Consider the following 23,562-nt stretch of genomic DNA (forward strand, 5'->3'; position numbering starts at 1 on the left):
GTACACTGTTCTTGGGACTGTAAATTAGCACAATCATTATGGAAAATGGTATTGAGATTCCCCCCAAATTAAAAAATGGAACTACCATATAATCTAGGAATCCTACTCCTGGGTTTATATACAGAGTATGATAATATGTCAAATAGATATTTGCACTCCAATGTTCATTGCAACAATAGCCAAGATATAAAATGAACTTCAGTGCCTCTCAACAAATGGTGAGATAAAGAAAATTTGGTATGTATTCACGAAGGAATGCTTTAAGAGAAAGTGCTAGCATTTGTGATGACATGGATGAACTTGGTGGAAATTATTTTAAGTGAAACAAGCCAGGAACAGAAAGAGAAATACCACAATTTCTCATTTATATGTAGAATGTATAAAAGTCAAACTCATAGAAACAAAGAGTGTAATGGTGGGTACAAGAAACTGGGAGGTGTGGTGACTGGGGAGATATTCAAAAGTCACAAAATTCCAGCTCAATAGAACTAATAACAGCACATCTATTGTATATCATGGTGGCTAAAGTTAGAAACAATACATTACATGCTTAAAAATGAGTAAGAAAGTAGATTTTTAATTATTCTTACCACAAAAAAGGTACAAGTATGTGAGGTAATACATACCTTAAATATCTTTATATACAACACAAATATATACAATTTTGTTAAGAACATTTTAAAAATAAAAAAGACAGTTACAACACAGATGTTAAAATTGTCATGAAGGGAATTGAAAATAACTATTTATAATGTTAAAGGACAATGAAAAAGTGGACAACATTCATAAACATATGGGTAATGTTTAAGAATCAATAGAAAATGCTAAAAATAAAAAACACTATTCCCACAAATGAAGATTGTCAGAGTGGATAATAAAAACAATGCGCAACTATAGGTTGTTTATAAGAACCTCACTTTAAAATAAAAGTGAAGTTACTTTAGGTTAGAAGTAAAAGTATAGGGCTGGGCGCAGTGGCTCACACCTGTAATCCCAGCATTTTGCGAGACTGAGGCGAGCGGATCACTTGAGGCCAGGAGGTCGACACCAGTCTGGCCAACACAGGGAAACCTACCTCTAATACAAATACAAAAATTAGCCAGCCATGGTGTTGCGCGACTGTAATCCCAGCTACTCAGGAGACTGAGGCACGAGAATCACTTGAACCCAGGAGGCAGAGGTTGCCATGAGCCAAGATTGTGCCACTGCACTCCAGCGTAGGCAATAGAGTGAAACTCTGTCTCAAAAAAAGGAGAAGGAGTAAAGATATGGAAAAATATATGCCATACTAGCCATACTAACTATATTAGTCCATTCTCATGTTGCTAAAAAAGACATATGGAAGATGGGGTAATTTATAAAGGAAACACATTACAAGAAAAAACAAAAACCAAAGCAAAAACAAATACTGCAGACCAGTATCTCTCATAGACACAAAAATTATTTGGCAAAGTATTAGCAAATTGAAACTAACAATGAGTGAATGGGTTCAAGTGATTCTCCTGCCTTGGCCTCCTGAGTAGCTGGGACTATAGGCACATGCCACTCGCCCAGCTAATTTTTGTATTTTAGACCATGTTGGCCAGGATGGTCTCCATCTCTTGACCTTGTGAACCACCTGCCTCAGCCTTCCAAAGTGCTGGGATTACAGGCGTGAGCCACCGTGCCCGGCCTAAGGTAGGTATTATTAATATTTATTGTTACTCTAATTATTATAGTTTAAGATACTGAGGCCAAGAGTAGTGATCAAATTTAGATAGCCTGTGTCTAGATGTCATGCTTTTGCACCTCACTGTATTTGAAAACATTAAGCATTTTGGTGGTGTGGTGGCAGAAAGGAAAGAGCAAATTGGATCACAGTTTAAAAGCAAAAAATGGTAATCAAGATTTTGAATTCTGAAGGGTATTGGAGGCTTTAAGTAATTCACGTAAGATGGTGGACTAAAGTCAAGACTACTGCTTGAAGTCTAGAACTGGAGTGCACCCCTGTTCCTTTATGAAGGTAAAAAATATATATATAGTTTGTTCGAAAAGGAGGCATGACCACAATACTGGAGACATATTTTTCAATATGAAATAGCGTCTATCGAATAAAACTTGAAAGTGGAGGCAGCTCATTGTGCACAAGATAAAGGAGGAACTAATTTATCACACAGAGGTGCATAATAAGTCTGGGCATAGATTGTATGCAGTATAAATCATGCTTCGTGGAAAAGGAATCCTTTACCTATAATTCTTAACAAACTTCAGGGAAGGTAGATAGAGCTTCCTTGTTACAATAATGACCTTGTTAGGAAAGGAGCTTTACAGAGCAGATAATTCATCAATCTGATTTAAAATGAGATTACTCAAACATGCCCCCCCACCCCGCCTTTTTAAGCTACTAAGAAGGAAGAAATGAGTCAACGATAATCAGATTCATCTTTAAAAAAAATCATGGTTTGAGTCTAATGCTTATAGCAAGCAATAGGTCAAGGAAGCCAGAAGGCAGCAGCTCTACACACTCAACTAGAATATAAACTAAATAAATCATTTGTTTTTATAGGGGATAAAAAATATTATCTTTCTCTCACCTCTTGAAAGGTTCATGGCTGACATCCATGTAACAGAAGACATCAATAAGGGAAAAGCATAATGAGTTTATTTATTTAAAGTTTTATGTTACATAGGAGCTTTTAGAAACAAAGGTCCAAATGACCCAGGGAAATCTATGTGTTTTTGTGCTAAATCTGATAAAAGAAGTGGATAGTTGTGGAGAAAGATGATTGGACAAAAAGGAGTATAATCTAATGGTAATAAACTGGGGCATGGGGGAAGGACTCAGCAAGACCTGTTGGTTCAGATTCTTCTGTGTATCTGTATGACATTTCTTCTCCCCAAGTATGGGGCAGGATGCCTGTTACATGATGGTCTTATGACCTACTGTCAGGAGAAGTAGACCAGAGAATCCTTTTATGGACAGCTCTCACACAGAAAGATGGGAGAAGGTGAGACAATGACTTTCAAGGTGCCTTATTTGGGGGTAGCATGTCCTAAAACTGTCATTTTATAACTAACTTTCTCAATGTCATCCTAGGTAAAATGCTTTAAAATTAGATGTTAGGAACTTCACATGTAGATAGGATGTAGAAGAATGAAGAAAATCTTTATGTCTATGCTAACCACAAGAATATCCCAGGTGAAAATATAAATCAAAATGTTGTATTACCTCAAAAGGAAGACTGGACACAAAAAAGCTTTGGTTAAATGAGTTTCAGAGAGAAATAAGCAATTTATATCTGCTGGCAGCTTCCATTTCTGAAGGAGTGTGTCTGGCTTGTCATATATCAAATAGAAGAGCACCCTTACTAAAATAGTGAAGATGCTCAGGTACAGGGAGAAACCAACGAAGACTTTAATGGATTATGATTTGTCAGGAAATGAAAGAGTGCCAAATGTAAAAACAATCCATTCATACAAGGGAGAGTAAAGCAGAGAGAAACTGCAAGACAATATAAGATCTTGCTAGAGTTGAATCCATGTATCCACCGAAAATATTAGAATATTGCAGCTCACAAATTTCTCAGCTTAAATACTGACAAAGTCATAAAGCTATTGAGGGCACAGGATTTTGGAAGTTGGTCTGATCACATGGAAACTCAATGTATTTATAGCTCTAGAGCACCTGCTCTTTTTTCTTCTTTTAAATTTTACTTTTTTATTTTAAGTTTCAGGATACATGTACAGGATGTGCAGGTTTGTTATATAGGTAAACGTGTGCCATGTTGATTTGCTGCCCCTATCAATCCATTACTTAGGTATTAAGCCCCACACACATTAGCTACTTATCCTGATGCTCTTTCTCTTTCTTCCCCAGCCAACAGGCCCCCATGTGTGTTGTTCCCCTCCCTGTGTCCATGTGTTCTCATTGTTCAGCTCCTACTTACAAGTGAGGGCATGCGGTATTTGGTTTTCTGTTCCTGTGTTAGTTTTCTGAGGATAATGGCTTCCAGTTCCATCTATGTTCCTGCAAAGGACATGACCTCATTCTTTTTTAGGGCTGCATAGTATTCCATGGTGTATTTGTACAACATTTTCTTTATCAAGTGGGCATTTGTGTCTTTGTTATTGTAAATAGTGCTGCAATGAACATACATGTGCATCTATCTTTACAGTGGAATATATTTCTTTGGATATATACTCAGTAATGAGATTGCTGAGTCAAATTGAAAGACCTGGTTCTAGGTCTTCAAGGAATCACCACACTGTCTTCCACAATTAAACTAATGAGCTGCTACACAGCAAAATAAACTATCATCAGAGTGAACAGACTACCTACAAAATGGGATAAAACTTTTGGAATCTATTTATATGACAAAAGTATAATATCCAGAATCTACAAGGAACTTAAACAAATTTTGGAGGAAAAAAAAACATTAAAAATTGGGCAAAGGACATGAACAGACAGTTCTCAAAAGAAGACATACATGAGGCCAAGAAACATGTGAAAAACAGCTCAATGTCATTGATCATTAGAGAAATGCAAATCAAAACCACAGTGAGATACCGTCTCATGCAAGTCAGAAAGGCGATTATTAAAAAGTCAAAAAACAACAGATGCTGGGGAGGCTATGGAGAAATAGAAATGCTTTTACACTGTTGATAGGAATCTAAATTAGTTCACCTGTTGAATACAATAAAAGGTTGAATTTGTCCTTCTGTCTAATCACTGACAAAAGGTTTTTCAATCTTGGAGAAATAATAGAACAAACCAAAAATAAGTGTAATTCCTTATATTTTATAACTAAAATCCGAAATAAAAATTATTGAAATATGCAAAGAAGCATGAAAATTAAAACTTTTATTAACAGAAAGCACTGACAATAGAAACAGACTCATAGATGAACCCTACTTATTATGAAGTTATCAGAATTTACAGACAAGGATTATATAATGCATCTATTATAAATACATAAAATGATTTAGAGGAAAGGGAGAATAATTGATGAAGATAAGGGAGTTTCAGGAGAAGAATAGAAATTTTAAACAAGACATAATTCCACATAAGTGGAAATTTAGAAATTAAAAATTGTCTTTAACAGCATATTTAATACAAAAAAGTTAGTACCAGTTAACAAAATGTAATTGAGCTCCAAGAGGAAAGAATAGAGAGGATGGGGTCTAAAAACTGTTGGATAATGACAACTGTATATGTTTTAAATTTGAGGAAAAACATTAATCACAATATCTAAGAAGCTCAATATATCTACTGTATAATAAAATGCAAAATAAAAAACACCCAGGCACATCATACTCACCTAGCTGAAAATTAAAGATAAATGCATTTGGAGAAATTTTAAAAAATAACATAAAGGGGAACAATAATGATGATAATGAGTATTTTCTCAGTAGAAAAAATAGAAGCCACTATAAAATGCAATATGTTTTAAAAGGCTAAAAGGAGAAGGCTAAATAGAATTAAATGAAAACTGTGTATATTCAGTGAAAATATCCTTCAAAAATACATTTCATTTATCAAAAGACCCATTAAATAAGCAAATAAGGAAATGGGAAGTCACAGAATTGGAAGAAAATATTTTATTCATGTTGATAATATTAATAATTATCCATTTTTACAATGAATGAAAAGGTCATATGCCTATGAAAAATTGTTTTGTGCAATGTAAATAATTCCACCGTATGATCCAACAAATGCATTCCTAGGTACTTACGAAAGAAAAATGAAAGCATATGTTGTTATAAAGATGTGTATAGGAACTTTATAACCTACTTGATTGTGATGGTTAAGCGTTTTGATGTACTACTGGATTTGGTTTGCCAGTGTTTTGTTGAGTATTTTAACATCAATGTTCATCAAGGATATTGACTTGAAGTTTTTTATTGTTGTGTTTCTGCCAGGTTTTGGAATCTGGAGGATGCTGGCCTCATAGAATGAGTTAGGGAGTAGGCCTTCCTCTTCAATTTTTTTGGAATAGTTTCTGCAGGAATGGTACCAGCTCCTCTTTTAACATCTGGTAGAATTCAGCCATGAATCCATCTGTTCCTGGGCTTTTTTTGGTTGGTAGGCTATTTATTACTGACTCAATTTCAGAGCTTGTTATTTCAGGGAATCAATTTCTTCCTAGTTCAGTCTTGGGAGGGTACATGTGTCCAGGAATTTATCCATTTCTTCTAAATTTTCTAGTTCATGTGCATAGAAGTGTTCATAATATTCTCTGATGGTTGTTTGTATTTGTGAGGTCAGTGATAATATCCCCCTTGCCGTTCCTGATTGTGTTTATTTGGATTTTCTCTCTTTTCTTCTTTATTTGTCTAGCTAGTGGTCTATTTTATTAATTTAAAAACAAAAACAAAAACAAAACAAAAACAAAACACCCAGCTCCTGAATTTGTTGATCTTTTGAAAGGTTTTTCATGTCTCAATCTCCTTTAGCTCAGTTCTAATTTTGGTTACTTCTTATCCTCTGCTAGCTTTGGGATTTGCTCGCTCTTGCTTCTCTAATTATTTAGCTGTGATTTTAAGTTGTTAACATGAGGTACTTTTATTTTTTGATTTGGGCAGTTAGTGCTATATATTTCCCTCTTAACACTGCCTTAGCTGTGTCCCAGAGATTCTGGTATGTTATATCTTTGTTCTCATTAGTTTCAAATAATTTCTTGATTTCTGCCTTAACTTCATTATCTACCAAAAAGTCATTGAGGGCAAATTATTCAATTTCCATGTAATTGTATGGTTTTGAGTGAATTTCTTAATCTTGATTTCTAATTTGATTGCACTATGATCTAAGAGAGTGTTTGTTAAGATGTCAGTTTTTGCATTTGCTGTGGAGTGTTTTACTTTCGATTATGTGATCAGTTTTAGAGTTTGTACCACACGGCAAAGAGAACAATGTATATTCTGTTGTTTTGAGGTGGAGAATTCTGTAGATATCTATCAGGGCCATTTCATCCTGAATTTATTCAGGTCCTGAATATCTTTGTGAATTTTCTATCCACATTATCTCTCTAATATTGTCATTCAAGTGTTAAAGTCTCCCGGTATAATTGTGTGGGTATTTAGGCATCTTTGAACATCTCTAAGAACTTGATTTATGAATCTGAGTTATGAGCTCATGTGTTGGGTGCATATATATTTAGGATAGTTAGATCTTGTTGAATTGAACCCTTTACCATTATGCAGTTCCCTTCTTTGTCTTTATTGATCTTTGTTGGTTTAAAGTCTGTTTTTGTCAGAAGCTTGGATTGCAACCCCTGCTTTTTTCTGTTTTCTATTTGCTTGGTAAATTTTCCTCCATTCCTTTATTTTGAGACTATGTGTGTCATTACATGTGGGATGGATATCTTGAAGACAGTATACCAATGGGTCTTGGTTCTCTATCCAGCTTACCAGTCTGTGTTTTTAAATTAGGGCATTTAACCCATTTGTATTCAAGGTTAGTATTGATATGTATGGATTTGATCCTGTCATCATGATATTAGTTGGTTCTTTTGCAGACTTGTTTATGTGGTTACTTTATAGTGATACTGGTCTGTGTACTTCAGTGTGTTTTTGCGGTGGTTCATAACAGTCTTTCCTTTTCATACTTAATGCCTTCTTCAGGAGCTCTCATAAGGCAGGTCTGGTGGTAACAAATTCTTCAGCATTTGCTTATCTGAGAAAAATCATATTTCTCCTTTGCTTATGAAGCTTAGGTGGCCAGATATGAAATTCTGGTGTGGAATTTATTTTCTTTAAGAATGTTGAATATTGGTCCCCAACCTCTTCTCACTTGTAGGGTTTCTGTTGAGAGGTCCACTGTTAGTCTTATGGGCCCCCTTTTGTAGCTGTCATGACCTTTCTTCCTGGCTGCCCTTAACATTTAAAAAAAAATTTTGACCTTGGAGAATCTGATTATTCTTAATAACCCTGAACTAGAAACTGAAAAGTTCAACTACAAGACTGGATAAATAAGCTCAGTGTATGCATAAAATGGAACACTAATTGATAAACAATTGTTCTAAGAAATAACATGGATAAATATCAATAATGTTTTACTAACTGATTCCACTTATATGAAATTCCAAAATATGTCATTAATCTATCAGGAAAGAATCAGAACCGTAGTGCCTCTCAGAAGAAGGCATTGACTGAAAAATGAAACAAGGTAAGTTTCTGAGGTAATGGAAAGGTTCTTTACCTTGTTTGTGGTATTGGCTACATGTTTACTTAAAATTTTCTGAACATATTGAGATGTAACTATTAAAATCTACGCATTTCAACATACATAAATACTCTTTCAATAAAAAAAAAGGATTAGTTTAAACAAGATAACAGTAAGTAATTATGCCTATAGAAACACATGCAGAATAACTACATCATTAGGAAATCAAGCACATAAGTGTTTAAAAATAACAAATCATTACCAAAAAGTATTATAATGAGAATACCAGATAGTTTAATATTTGAAAATTGATTAATAAAATTCACATGAGATAAAAGCCATACTGTTATCTCAAGAAATGCAGATAATTTATATATGCCAGCATTTTTACATGCATTATTATAATTCATAATCTTTTTTTTTTTTTTTTTTTTTTTTGAGACGGAGTCCCGCTCTGTCGCCCAGACTGGAGTGCAGTGGCCGGATGTCAGCTCACTGCAAGCTCCGCCTCCCGGGTTTACGCTATTCTCCTGCCTCAGCCTCCCGAGTAGCTGGGACTACAGGCGCCAGCCACCTCGCCCGGCTAGTTTTTTGTATTTTTTTAGTAGAGACGGGGTTTTTTAACATTCTATGAATTTTAAAGTAGCTTTTTTCTAAGTCTTTGAAGAGTTTCATTGGTAGTTTGATAGTAACATTGAATCTATAAATTGCTTTGAGTGGTGTGGTCATTTTAACATTAGTAATTCTTCCTATTCATGGACATGGAATGTTTTGAGTTATCTCTGATTTCTTTGAGCAGCATTTTGTAATTCTGATTTAAAGATCTTTCTCCTCTTTGGTTAGCTGTATTCCTAAGTATGCTCTTTTTTTGTGGCTATTGTGAATGAGATTATGTTCTTGTTTTGGCTCACAGTTTGGATGTTGTCTTTGTATAGGGATGCTACTGATTTTTGTACATTGACTTTGTATCCTGATCTTTGCTGATGTTGTTTATCAGGTCAAGGAGCTTTTGGGTCAAGACTATGGTGTTGTGTAGGTACAGGATGATGTGGAAATAGGGATAACTGGACTTCCTCTCTTTCCATCTGGATGCCTTTTATTTCTTTCTCTTGCCTGATTACTCTAGCTAACTCTTCCAATATTATGTTGAATATAAGTGGTGAGGTAGAAACATCCTTATCTTGCTCCAGTTTTCAGGGAGAATGTTTCCAGATTTTACCCAGTTAGTATGATGTTGGCAATGAGTTTTTTATAGATAGCTCTTATGATTTTGAGGTATGTTTCTTTGATGCCTGGTTTGTTGAGGGTTTTTAACATGAAGGGATGTTGAATTTTACCAAAGCCTTTTCTGCATCTATTGAAGATTGTGTCATGTTTGGTTTTAGTTCTGTTTATGTGTGAATCACATTTATTGATTTGTGAAAGTTTAATGAACCTTGAACCCCAGGGATAAAGCCTATTTGATCACATTGGATAAGCTTTTTGATGTGCTGCTGGATTCAGTTTGCTGGCATTTTGTTGAGGATTTTTGGATGCATGTTCCTCAAGGGTATTGGCCTGAAGTATTTTTTTGTTGTTGTTATGTCTCTGGAAGGTTCAGTATCAAGGTGGTGCTAGCTTCATAAAATGAGTTTGGGAGTCCTTCCTCCTGAAGTTGTTAGAATAGTTTCAGTAAGAATGGTACCAGCTCTTTGTTATACACTTGGTAGAATTTGTATGTGAATCTGTCTGTTCTTGGCCTTTTTCTGGTTTCTAGGCTTTTTATTACTGATATACTTTTGGAACTTCTTATTGGTCTGTTCAGGGATTCAATTTTTTCCTTGTGCAATCTTGGGAGGTTACATTTTTCCAGTAATTTATTCATTTCTTCTAGGTTTTCTAGCCAGTGTGCCTAGAGGTATTCATAGTACTCTCTGAAGGGTTTTTTTTTGTGTGTGTGTGTGGGATCAATGGTAACATCCCCTTTGCCATTTCTGGTTGTGTTTATTTTGGGTCTTCTGTCATTTATTCTTTTAGTCTACATAGTGGTCTATCTTATTAATTTTTTCAAAGAACCTGCTTTTGGATTCATTGATCTCTTGTATGGGTTTTCACATCTCAATTTCCTTCAGTTCTGCTCTAAATTTGGTTACTTCTTGTCTTCTGCTAGCTTTGGAGTTGGTTTCCTCTTGTTTCTCTAGTTGCAATGTTAGGTTGCTAATTTGAGATCTTTCTTTTGGTTGTGGGTGTTTAGTGTCATAAACTTCCCTCTTAACACTGCTTTGGCTGTGTCTCAGAAATTCTGGTATGTTGTATCTTTTTCTTATTAGTTTCAAATAACTTTTTGATTTCTGACTTAATTTCAGTATTTTCATAGAAGTCATTCAAGAGCAGGTTGTTTAATGTCTGTGTAATTGTATGACTATGAGTGATTTTCTTAGAATTGATTTCTATTTTTATTGCATTGTGGTACATGAGTGTGGTTGGTATGATTTCATTTTTTTAATTTGCTGAACATTTTTTATGCCTGAATATGTGGTCAATTTTAGAGTATGTGCCATGTGCAGTTTAGAAGAATATATATTCTATTTTGGGGTGGAGTTTTCTGTAGATGTCTGTTAGTTTCATTAGGTCAAGTATCGAGTTAAAGTCCCAAATATCTTTGTTAGTTTTCTGCCTCAGTGATATAATACTGTCAGTGTGGTGTTGAATTCTCCTATTATTGTGTGGTTATCTAAGTCTTTTTGTAGGTCTCTAAGAACTTGTTTTATAAATCTGAGTTTTCCAGTGTTGGGTGCAGATATATTTAGAATAGTTAGGTCTTCTTGTTGAATTGAGCCTTTTACTCTTATGTAATGCCCTTCTTTGTCTTTTTTCATCTTTGTTGATTTAAAGTCTCTTTTGTCTGAAAACAGAATAGCAACTTCTGCTTTTTTTCTGTTTTCTCTTTGCTTGGTAGATTTTTCTCTGTCCGTTTACTTAGAGCCTATGGGTGTCACTGCATGTAAGATGGATCTCTTGAAGACAGCATGCTGTTGGGTTTTGCTTCTTTATTCAACCTGCCACACTGTGCCTTTTAATTGGGGGAATTTAGCCTATTTGCATTCAAGGATAGTGTTGATATGTATGGATTTAATCCTGTCATCATATTGTTAGCTAGTTATTATGCAGACTTGTTTGTGTGATTGCTTTACAGTGTCACTGCTCTATGTATGTAAGTGGGCTTTTGTAGTTGCCAGTAACAGTCTTTCCTTTCCATATTTTGTATCCCCTTCATGGCCTCTTGTAAGACAGGTCTCATGGCAAATGAATGCCCTTGGCATTAGCTTGTCTGAAAGGTATCTTATTTCTCCTTTGCTTATGAAGCTTAGTTTGGTTGGATGTGAAACTTTTTTTGTTGAAAGTTAAGAATGCTGAATATATGCCCCCAATCTCTTCTGACTTGTAGGGTTTCTGCTGGTGGGTCTCCTGTTAGCCTGATGGGGTTCTCTTTGTAGGCAACCTGCTCCTTCTCTTGAGCTGCCTTTAATTGGAAGAATCTGATGACTATGTGTCTTGGGAATTATCTTCTTATGTAGTATTTCAGAGGTTGTCTGCACTTCCTGAATTTGAATGTTGTGCTCTCTAATCAGTGAGGAGAAATTTTCATGGATAATATCCTGAAATATGTTTTCCAATATGCTTGGTTTCTCTCCCTCTCTTTCAAGGAAGCCAATGTGTCATAGAATGGGTCTTTACATGATCCCATATTTCTCAGGTTTCTTTTCTTCCTTCCTTCCTTCCTTCCTTCCTTCCTTCCTTCCTTCCTTCCTTCCTTCCTTCCTTCCTTCCTTCCTTCCTTCCTTCCTTCCTTTTCTGGCTATCTATCTATCTATCTATCTATCTATCTATCTATTTGACTTACTTCAGAGAGCCAGTTTTGACCTCTGAGATTCTTTCCTCTGCTTGGTCAATTCTGCTATTCATACTAGTTATTGCATTGTGAAATTCTTGCAGTGTGTTTTTTTAGTTCTACCAGATCAGGTTGGTTCTTTCTTATAATTGCAATTTCATGTATGAGCTCTTGCATCATTTTATTGTAATCCTTAGGTTCCTTTGATTGGGTTTTGACTTTCTCCTCAATGTTGATCATCTTTATTCCTATCTTTATTCTGAATTCTATTTCTGTCATTTCAGCCTGGTTAATAACTATCACTAGGGAACTAGTGGGGTTGTTTGAAGGTAAGAAGACACTCCAGGTTTTTGAGTTGCCAGAGTCCTTCTTGTGCTGGTGCTTTCTCATCTTTGTGGGTTGATGTTCCTTCAATCCAAAGTTGCTGTCCTTTGGATTCGTTTTCTTTCTTTCTTTTTAATTTTTTCCCTCTTTGATGTCCTTAGGGGTTTGATTAGAGTGTATGGTGAGTTCAGTCAACCAGCTTTATTTCTGGAAGATTTTAGGGGGCCAAGGATCAACTCAGGACTCCTGGACTGTGTTTTCTAACTATGGGGTCCTGATATTGGGTTCCCAGATTTGTTCTCTGCCACCTCAAGCTTAGGAACCTGCTGCATCAGAAATGTTCCTGGACTGCTGGTCACAACACTCTGATGGGTGGTGCCAAGGAAGGTGCTTTGTTGTGTGATGGCAGCAGGGTCCATGCCTGTTTGCTTGTGCCATCAGTAATGGCAGCATGGCAGGGTACGCTATCCTCAGTTATGGCAGGGCACTGGCAGGGACAGGGGTGCCAGCCTCTTTGTGGGTGTTCACAGCAGTCATGGTGGCAGCATGGTGTGGGGACATGGCAGAGCCTACAAGCAACTTTATGTGTACATTCGCACCAGTGGTGTTGTCTGCAAGGAAGCAAGGTCCTGGTGGGCACGAGGCTAGCACCTTCTGTACTCACATGCACAGGAATAGCAGTGGCCATGCAAGGTGAGGAGTGTGGCCACTGGTTTCTGTGCATATATTCATGCCAGTGGTAGTGTCAGTGCCGAAGGGGTGGTGGGGGTATACTGGCAAGTGTGGAGGATAGAAGGCTTCATGCGTGAGAACATGTCATGGATGCTGGGTGCCAGGTAGGGATGCTTGTCTCCTTGTGGACCTTTTCTTTGTCAATGGTGGTGTGGTGGGGGCGGGTGGGGTACACTCACACTGGTAGCAGTAGCATGATGGGGTGCAGGTGCACATATACACTGGTGGGGAAAGGGAGGTGAAGTCAGCCCCTGCACAGACACACTGGTAAGGTAATGTGGGGGTTTGCTTTGGTAAGTACATGCTGGCAAAGCGGCATGGGGGATGCTGTAGTGGGTGCGAAAAGCCTGGCGCATGTTGGTGTGGACTGCTCTGCTGGAGCTTTCCAATGGTCAGGCACATTCCATCACACAGGAGTTACAGTGGTGGCCCCCAGGAGGCAGCACAGCTGGGCATCCCAGCCTGCATTGCAAACAGGTGCAGACTGACTGGGGCCCTCAGAAAGGCCAGAAGACATAGGTGCTCTTAGGTTGGACCAGCCCCATCTCATGGGTGAAATTACCCTACACTGTTCAGGTCTGATAGTTCTAGTAACACTAAAATCTTTTAGGGGATCAAAATGAGCCTTGTAGGATGGGCGTCCCTGTCCATGCTCCTCTACAGATGCTCCTGCACCCAACCTGCTGCTCCACAGTGGCTGAATTCTGACACTACCCCCTCTCTAAACAGCTCTCCCTGACAATTCAAGTATCCTTGGGGGTCATGGTGCCAAGATTCCACAGTCCAAGGTGACAGTGGGTTGCTCTTTGCCTGCTCAACTCACCCCTTCTCCAGGACTTGTTGGGGTTTAGGAATGAGTCCTTGCGCTCAGTAGCCCACGCAGGGTTCCCTGCTTCCTCCCTATCCCTAGGCCAGCATGTGTGTCTTCTTTCCATCCACTGTCAATGTCTTCCTTCCAAAGATCTTTTTGGTGTGTGCCAGTCTTCCCAACATCCACATTTTTCATTTTATAAATTTCTTACCAAAGTATTACATTCATACAGAGAAGTACATAAATTAGATGCCTAAATAAATCTTAGTAAGATGAATACATCTAAGATTCATCTAAGATGATTAAGAGATAGAACATTATCAGTTCCCAAATGTCCCTCATGCATCTTTTCAGTAACAACTTCTGTTCCTAAACACTGTCCTGAATTTGAACATAGTATATAAATTTTGCATTTTGTGAAATATTATGTGAGTATAATCACATAGCAGGTAGTCGTCAATGCCTGACTTCTTTCATTCTAACTTACGTTCCTGAGATTTACTCATGGTGTGGATGTAGTTTTAAGTCTTTCATTTTCATTGTTGCTTAGTGTTCCACTACATAAATATCTCACAATATTTTAATAATTCAACTAGTGTTGGACATTTGAATTGTTTCCATCTGAAGCTATTAAAATAGTTCTGTTATCAATCATTTTGTACATTTTTTGGGCGCATTTTTTGTGTTTTATATTTAGGAGTATAATTATTGGGATATATGTTAAACAAACATTTCACCTTTGTAGATACTACCTAACAATTTTCCAAAGTAGTTGTACCAATTTACATTTTTACCACTGTTGTATGAGAGTTCAAGTTGCTCCATGTTCTAGCAAAATTTTAAATTGCCTTTCATTTTTACTGTAACTATTCTGGTGAATGTATAATGATATCACACTTCTGTTTTAATGCAGTGTTGCTTTTTCTTAATGACTAATAAAGTGCAATTTTGAACTACGTTATTTAAAAATAATGCATTACTTAGAGCTGCTTATTATAATTTATTAGTATGTTCCAGTGATTTTTCTGGGGAATCATACCTTCTTGCTTTCCATTTCTTTTACTTTGTTTTTTCCTTCACCACGAACTTCATTATTTAAGAAGTCTTTTAGAGATTTTTTAATGTAATCATTTCTAGTTTTTGTACCTGAAAATATATTATTTACATTTGATTTATGTTTTAACTACTTTAGAGTTTTATATTTCCAGTACAATAACAATAGTATTCCAGAGCTTTGTGGCATTTGTGGATGGTACTTAAGATGATAACGATGATGATAATGATGAAGATCATAAAGCGGAGGTATTTATTTTTGTTGAGTTTAGTGTCCACTACCCTACTTAATCACTTGTGTCATGCCCCACCAATGACTGATTCTGAAAAATTTCGCATGATTGTCTCTACTTTGTCTATCACATTTGTCTTATTTATCCTTTTCTTTCCTTCTGGAAATCATACTCAATTTATACGGAGACTCTAATTCTACACTCCTTGTTTTTAATGCATTTATGTCTTTTATCCATTGAATGTTTTTATTCTTTTTTTCATGAGAACTTCTCCAGTATTCCAGACTATCTGGTGGACTCATTGATATCTCTATTACAGTGTCTAATGTATTTAAATCTAGACTTCTTACTCTCTTCCCCCAGTTCTCATGTAGTTTTCTCTAAATCACTAAATGGCAAATATAATACTATATAGTTTCAAGTCAAAACCTTGGAATCATTTTGAGTCTTTTCATTTTCTCAGGTTCAACACATTAGGAAAAACTATCAAGTATATATTCAGTATCTAATTACTTCTTGGCCCTATCACCACTTCCGGAATTTTTTGTCTGCATAATTACATTAAATTTCTAACAAGTATCCTTGATGTCATATGAAATATTCCCCTTTCCCTCTGCTAATATTGCTTACTTTGAAATGTACTGTGCACAATTTTAATATAGCCATTCTAGCTTTTTTTGGATTCATGTTTGCATGGTATTCCCTTTTCCATCCTTTTACTTCTTACCTACCTGTGTCTGTAAAGTGTGCTCTTCTTGTAGATGGAATAATGCTGGATGTTCCTTTTTTTTTTTTCTGGGACGGAGTCTCGCTCTGTTACCCAGGCTGGAGTGCACTGGTGTGATCTCAGCTTACTGCAACTTCTGCCTCCTGGGTTAAAGCGATTCTCCTGCCTCAGCCTCCTGAGTAGCTGGCACTACAGGCACACACCACCACACCTAGCTAATTTTTTTGTATTTTTAGTAGTGACAGTGTTTCGTCATATTGGCCAAGATAGTCTCAATCTCCTGACCTCATGATCCGCCTGCCTTAACCTCTCAAAGTGCTGGGATTACAGGCATGAGCTGCCACGCCCAGCCTAATTTCTAACTTCTAATTGGAGTGTTTTGGCCCTCTAAATTAAATTAGATTATTGATATAGTAGAGTTTAAGTCTACTGTCTGGCTACTTTTTCTCTGGTTCTCTTAAAGGCTATTTCTTTTTACTTTTTATTTTCTCTTTTGGATTTGAATGTTTTTCCTTTTCACTTCCAGAATTGGTTTACTAGATCAGGCTTTTATTTTTGTTCTTGTTGTTTGCTTACTTTTTTCTAGAAGGTGCTCTAGAGTTTATATTGTGAATCATTAGTCATTTGAATAATATGATATGATTTTACATATAATATTAAAAACCTTACAATGTTAGAAAATTATTTTGCCTTCTCATCCATTGTGCTATTGTTGTTATGGTTTTACTTCTGCCTAAATATCTTAAAATAGATTTTTTTATTATTGCTTTAAATAGAAAAAAAGTATTTTATATGTATTCATCTATATTTACCACTTCTTGTGCTCTTTATTAATGTGTATTAATCCAAATTATGAATGGGTATATTCTTTCTTCATTTAATTTCATATGATATTGCTATGAAACATTTTAAAGTTAACTATTCTATGTATTTTTCCAAGGTAAAAATTGTCCTTTCCTTTATTTTGTGACAGCTTTCTCAGAGTAGACTTTAAATAATTAATCTGTTATACAGTTTCATATTTCTTATTTATATAATTCAATTGTTTATATTTTGGATATTTGTCTATCTTGTATATAACTAAGCTTTTTCCCTGTTATGTTTTCTCATCTCTGTTTTGCATCTAACTTTATTTTGATTTCTTTTGCTGTTATTATATTTTTCTTCTCAGTGTTCCTAATTATTTGAGTTGAATTGAATCTCCTTTGCCTATCTTGAAATTTAATCTTGACTACCGAGGTGATTCCTTACTTTTTAAAAAATTTTTCTTTACTTGGTTAATTGAACCCTTTTTTCTTGTCTTCCTGTTTACTATTCACTTATGCAATGAGTAAAATTTTCATTTTGTGATGTGTCTTAATGTCATTCAGTGCTTATTTAAGGATATTTAATTGTGTCGATGGTTTGTATTTTTCTCTACTTTATTGAGGGTTCGAGGGAAACTTTTTTTTTATCACCTGCAATGTCTTGATTATCAACTATTTTCTTCTTTAAGTAGCATTTTATAGTATTGCCTATTCTTACTGTTTTTATTATTTTGAAATGTCTAATATTTTTCCAAAAAACAGTTACAAGTATTTATATGGAAGCAATATTAAGAAATTTGGGTAGCTTTTTAGGTTTCTTAAATCAATTTTATGCTTTTCTTTTGGTACAAGTAGCCCTGTTTCTTTAATGAATTGCACATTTTTATGAGAAAGGGAATATTGTGTTTTCTAATTTTGAGATATTTTTTCACTTATGTAGAACTTTTAAATGACCTCCCTTTACTTTGTTTTCCTCTTCATCACTGAGACATTGAGTGCTGTCTCTCCCTTCAAACAAGTGTCTCTCACTCCTAGAGGCATAGTCTTCTTTTGACTTCACTTCTTCCTTTAAAATATATATATATATATATATATCTTTAGGTGGTCATTATGAAAAAAAACTGTGTTAAGTATAGTGGTTTAAACTATAATGGATAATACTCAATGACCTTTTCAAAGGCTTTCTTAAAAGGCTAAGTAAATTTTATGCTTAATTTTATCTGATAGGTATTCTGTAAAACAAAAAACAATCAGTATGACATGGTTCCTTAATGTTTCTAATACTTGTTAGATATACCAATTTTATTCAAAAAGATAAATATTAATATTTTGAGTTTCTTTTGAGTTTCTTGAATCATTTGTAAGACCCAGAAACACACTTTTAATCAATCTGCTCACTGTCCTTGTAGTTAATTCTGTTCATATTCTGTTCTCACAGATTGTATTAGTTTCTATTGCTGCCATAATAAATTTTCACAAGCTTAGCCATTTAAAATAACACAAATGTAATATCTCACTGTTTGGTAGGCACCAGGTTGGATCAACTTGTTTCTCTATTCTCAGTTTCACAAGCCCAAATTAATACTGTTGTTCAGCTTGGCTGTTGTCAGGAGGATCTGGGAAGAATCAGTTGGTAGAGGCTACTTCTTTGAGCTTGTAGTACCGAGTTTTTCCTTCCTTTGCTGGCTATCATCTGAGGACTGTGTTAGTTTCTTGAGGCCTATTTTTGGTCATTCAGCCTGGGTCCCTGTATCTCAGAGCAGCAATCATGCATCAAATCCTTCTCATGTTTGTTTGGAACTTTGTGACATCTGCTGCTATGTCTCCTGCTTTCAGCTGGAGAAAGTTCTCTGCTTTTAAGGGCTCATGTCATTAGCTCATGTGGTTCACTTGGATAAACCAGAGTACTCTCCCCATAAGTACACCTGTGTCTGCAAATCCCTTTTGCCATGCAGCATAACATTCACAGGTTCCAAAAGATATGTTTGGTTAACCTCATAAATAATTCAATTTCAGGTTGCCCATTTAGAGAAACCTCTCCCTAATTTCATTGCTGAATTTCTTGAAATACTTTTTTCATAGTTTAAAAAATTAATTTAGCTTGTCTCTCTTTTTTCATTTATGAGCAGTGTATTTGAAAATTTAGCTTCAGTAATTGTTTAATTCCTTCTTTGTATATGAAAAATGTGTTTGTTCAATGATTTTACTATCTCATGTAATCGTCTCATCAAATTCTTTTTTTTACCTACCATGTTTTATTTTACACCTAATCACCTCTACTCACACTCTATATTTGTATATTGTGTTATAGTCCACAGTTGCTTAAAATATACAACCTAATTTAATCCTTGTGATGTAAATAACTATGCCCTTTCCTGCTAAACAATATTGGAAATTCAGAGAACTTCAGTCTTACCTTAAATCACATGATTTAAAAAAAATATAGCTGAAGCTTAAACCCATGTTTCCTTATGTGACATTCTTTCATCTTTACATTAATTTGTACTGACCATGAATGTTTCAAGTCTTTGTTCACTTAAGCTGTATTTCTATTTTTTTATAAAACCTTTTCTGTGCATGTCATATTTTATGAAAACTCTGATATCCTGTATATATTAATATTTTACTAAAATTTCAAATGGTTTATGTAATTTATGTTACTTAATGAATGTGCCCATATTTTATTAGCACTCTCTTTTCTAAAATTAAGTATGTGGGATGCAGATGCAGTTATTTGCATTCCTAATATGATGCACATTAGTCAAAATGAAATATTATAATTTCCACACATTGAACAATGGAGTTTTGTATCAAGTTGGTTTATTAGCTATTTATTGACTACCTATTTCTGTTAAGTCTTATGCTAAAAGCTAGGAGTATCAAAGATGAGAAAAACATGATCACTGCCTTCAAATATTATCTTTCAAGAAACAGGTCATCACAATTCTACCTACATTTTTCCAATAGTAGAAAAAAAAAGAACAACTAGCATTTTATCCTGTTAGAGGGTCTCAATAGGAAACGAAATTCAATCAAGATGGTATAACAAAAATAATGACATCAATTTTCCTTGTAAAATATTGATGCAAAAACCATAAGCAAAATACAGCATAATAAAATTAAACCAAGTTTGATATATCATGATACTGTAAAGATAATAATAAGAATACAAGGTTGCTTTACAACAAATGAAATCTATAGAAACAAAAATATATTCTACACGTGATTTTCTCTCCTTCCACTTCCCAGTAACAATTTTCTCACTTTCTTTGAACTCTATCAGCAGCATCCTCAAGTCCACATTTCTACAATCTGTTCAAGGCAGTTTAGGCATACTCAATCATGCCCCGGGATTTATATCTGTCACCACCTTCTGCATGGTTCCAAAGCCACACCTGCATTTTTTTTTTTTTTTTTTTTTTTTTTTTGAGACGGAGTCTTGCTCTGTCACCCAGGCTGGAGTGCAGTGGCCGGATCTCAGCTCACTGCAAGCTCCTCCTCTCGGGTTCACGCCATTCTCCTGCCTCAGCCTCCCAAGTAGCTGGGACTACAGGCACCCGCCACTTCGCCCGGCTAGTTTTTTGTATTTTTTAGTAGAGACGGGGTTTCACCGTATTAGCCAGGATGGTCTCGATCTCCTGACCTCATGATCCGCCCGTCTCGGCCTCCCAAAGTGCTGGGATTACAGGCTTGAGCCACCGTGCCCGGCCTCCACACCTGCATTTTAAGTATTAAGGTAGCAGTCTCACTTTTTGGTATCAAAATAGTTTTCTGTTGCTGCCTAATAAATTACTGAAACTGTAATAGTTGAAAACACTACACAGTTATTATTTCACTGATTGAGAGAGTCTACTGTCAATACCAAGCACAGCTGAATCCTCTGCTCACAGGTCTTCAACTGAAGGCCACGCTTTCCCATTATGGTCTCTTTTTTCTCTAACCAGCAATGAATTTCTAGTGAGTCAACCAGTGAAACAAAGACTGTCACAAGGTCACAGAATCATGGGAGTGATCTTTTCTCATCACTACTATATTCTTTTGGTTAAAAGCATGTCACAGTTTTTTACCATACTAAAGAGGAGAGAGTTTCACAATTACTAGGACACAGGAATCATTTGGGATCATTTTATGGCTTGACTGCCACACCTTCAAAATCCAGTTTTCTGAGATTTTCAAACTTGAATGGGTGTGTTGAATTTTGTCAAAGGCTTAGTGTCTACATTAACTGTATCTCATAATTTTTCTTATCATTAAGGTGGTAAAAAATATAATTTCCTGACATGCAACAAACTTATCATCCTAAGATAAACCTGACTTGATCAATATGTGTTACATATTTATAGAATTTAGGATTTTATCTGAAATTTTCATTGAGGCTTTTTGAACTACATCCTTCAGAATTATTTTTCTTATAATATCTTTCAGGACATTAATAACACATTTATGCTTGCTTTGTAAAATTAAGTCGGGATATATTCCTTTTTTCTGTATTTTAAAAATTGTGTAGGGTTGACATTGATTCTGCTTTTAATTATTATTACAATTGACTACTGAAGTTAATAATTAAAATATTTTCAACTTATGATGGGTTTATCCAGACATAACTTAATCTATCCAGGAGCATCTGTAATTTGTTTAAATTTGTTTTACATTTTCTACATAGTTACTAATTTTTGCATCTGTTGATCGATTAGTTATTGAGGAATGACTGGTAAAATCTTTAATATTATTATAAGTTTTTATTTAGTTCTGTCAATTTCTGTTTTCTGAACTTTGATGTTGTTTTAATAGATGTCACATCTTCCTATTAAACTGATCTTCCTATTATTATATAATGTTCATCTTTATCTCTTATGATACAATTTGCTCTGAAATTTACTGTTTCTGATAGGCTTTGGCTCTGTGTTCCCCACGAAATCTCATTTGCAATTGTAATCCCCATAATCCCTATATGTGGAGGGTGGGACCCGGTAGGTGATTGGATCATGGGGGCAGTTCCGCTATGCTGTTCTCCTGATAGTTAATGAGTTCTCACGAGATCTGATGGTTCGATGTGTTTGACAGCTGCTGTTTCATACGCTCTCGCTTACCGGCCACTATGTAAGACGTGGCTGATTTCCCTTCCACCATGATTGTAAGTTTCCAGAGGCCTCCCAGCCGTGCAGAACTGTGAGTCAATTAAACCTTTCTTTAAAAATTAGTCAGTTTCAGGCAGTTTTTTATAGCAGTGTGAGAGCAGACTAATATAGTCTCTAATATTAAAATAGGAACACCAGGTTTTTTAATGCTTGCAAGTTGCTAGGCATTTCTTTTTCTACTCAATTATTTTCAACGTGTGTGTGTTTTTATTTAACCTTCATATTGTAAATGCAACATATAATTTATGTTGTGTTTGCTATTTATTCCATTTTAGAGTTAATTTTTAGATTTTGCTAGATTTAACTCTACCATCTTGCTAATAGTTTTCAATTTTCCATTCTGTTTTGTTTCTTTGTTCTTTCTTTTCTGCCTTTTTGGGGGCTTATCAAAAGTTTCTAGAGTCCCATTTTGTTTCCTATATAACCTCCTTAGCTGCCACCTCGTTTTATATCATTTTTAGTTGCTTTAGGGCTCCTAATATGTCTGCTTATCTAGACTGTTTGTGACCAGTTTGTCAAGCTTCACACTTCACACCTGGCATTTCACTCTTCTCTCTCCTCAAATTAATATTTCCCACTTCGAGTTTCCATTTCCTGCTTCTCACTTTCAAGGTTACCAATATATTAGTATATTATATTCTCTCATTCTATTTTCAGGCTCCACATCTTTTGTGTGACTGTCATATATTTTTATGTTTCATATATATCTTGAATACCATTCTTACTGAATAATTATTTTTGCTTCAAGTAGTTGATTTTGTTTTAAGAAAATTATAAGTCTAAAGAAGTGTATTTTATTGTAATTACTTATTTATTATTTTTGATGTTCTTCATTCTTTCCTGTAGAAGTGATTTTCCATCTGGTATCATTTGTCTTCAACCTCAAGGGGACCAATTCAGATTAATTTTAGTGTACTACTTGAGCTTGCAATGAATAATCTGCTTATGTTATTTGAATATTTATTTAGAGTGTCACTTTTAAAAGGTGTTTACCCCAATACATAATATTGAGGTTATAGATTTTCTTTTTTATTTCAGCTGTTCAAGATTTTATTACATTGTCTTATCATGGAAAGTCAACTCTTGTTTTCTTTATCTATGACTGCTTAAATTTTTTAAATTCATATTTGGTGTCCAGTTGTATGACTCCAGTGTGCCTAAGTTTGATTATTTCTATGTATTTATCCTGCTTGGACAAGCAAATCAGTAATATTCACCAAATTTTGGAGGTGTTGGGCCACTATGTCTTGAAAGAATTTTCTAACTTTATTTTAATATGGCACTCCAATAACATTTAGGACAGACAATTTGATATTGTCTCATAAGTTACTGAAGTACTGCTAATTTGCATTTTTCTCCTTTCTTTTCTTCGATTTTGATAATTGATATGTCTCCTAGTTGTTTGATTTTCTTTTGCCATTTCCATCTGTTAATAAGCCCATTCCATGAATTTTATTACTAATATACTACCTTTCAGTTCTCGAATTTTCTATTATTTTTGAATAATTTTCATTACTTGCAGAAATTCTCTATCTTTTCACTCATGAAAAATTTAGTTTTATTTTACCATGTTTTATATAATTATTGAAATATGCATACAGTATACACTTAAGTCAGTCTTCTCTCATCTGGTTCATCTTAGGATCAAGGTCTATTTCCTTTCTAAATTTTCTCAATTACAAATCATAGTTTTATGCTTCCTCATAAGTCTAATTTTTGATGGAATG

Source organism: Papio anubis, chromosome 4 (genome assembly GCF_008728515.1).
Source record: "Papio anubis isolate 15944 chromosome 4, Panubis1.0, whole genome shotgun sequence".
Taxonomy (NCBI): Eukaryota; Metazoa; Chordata; class Mammalia; order Primates; family Cercopithecidae; genus Papio; species Papio anubis.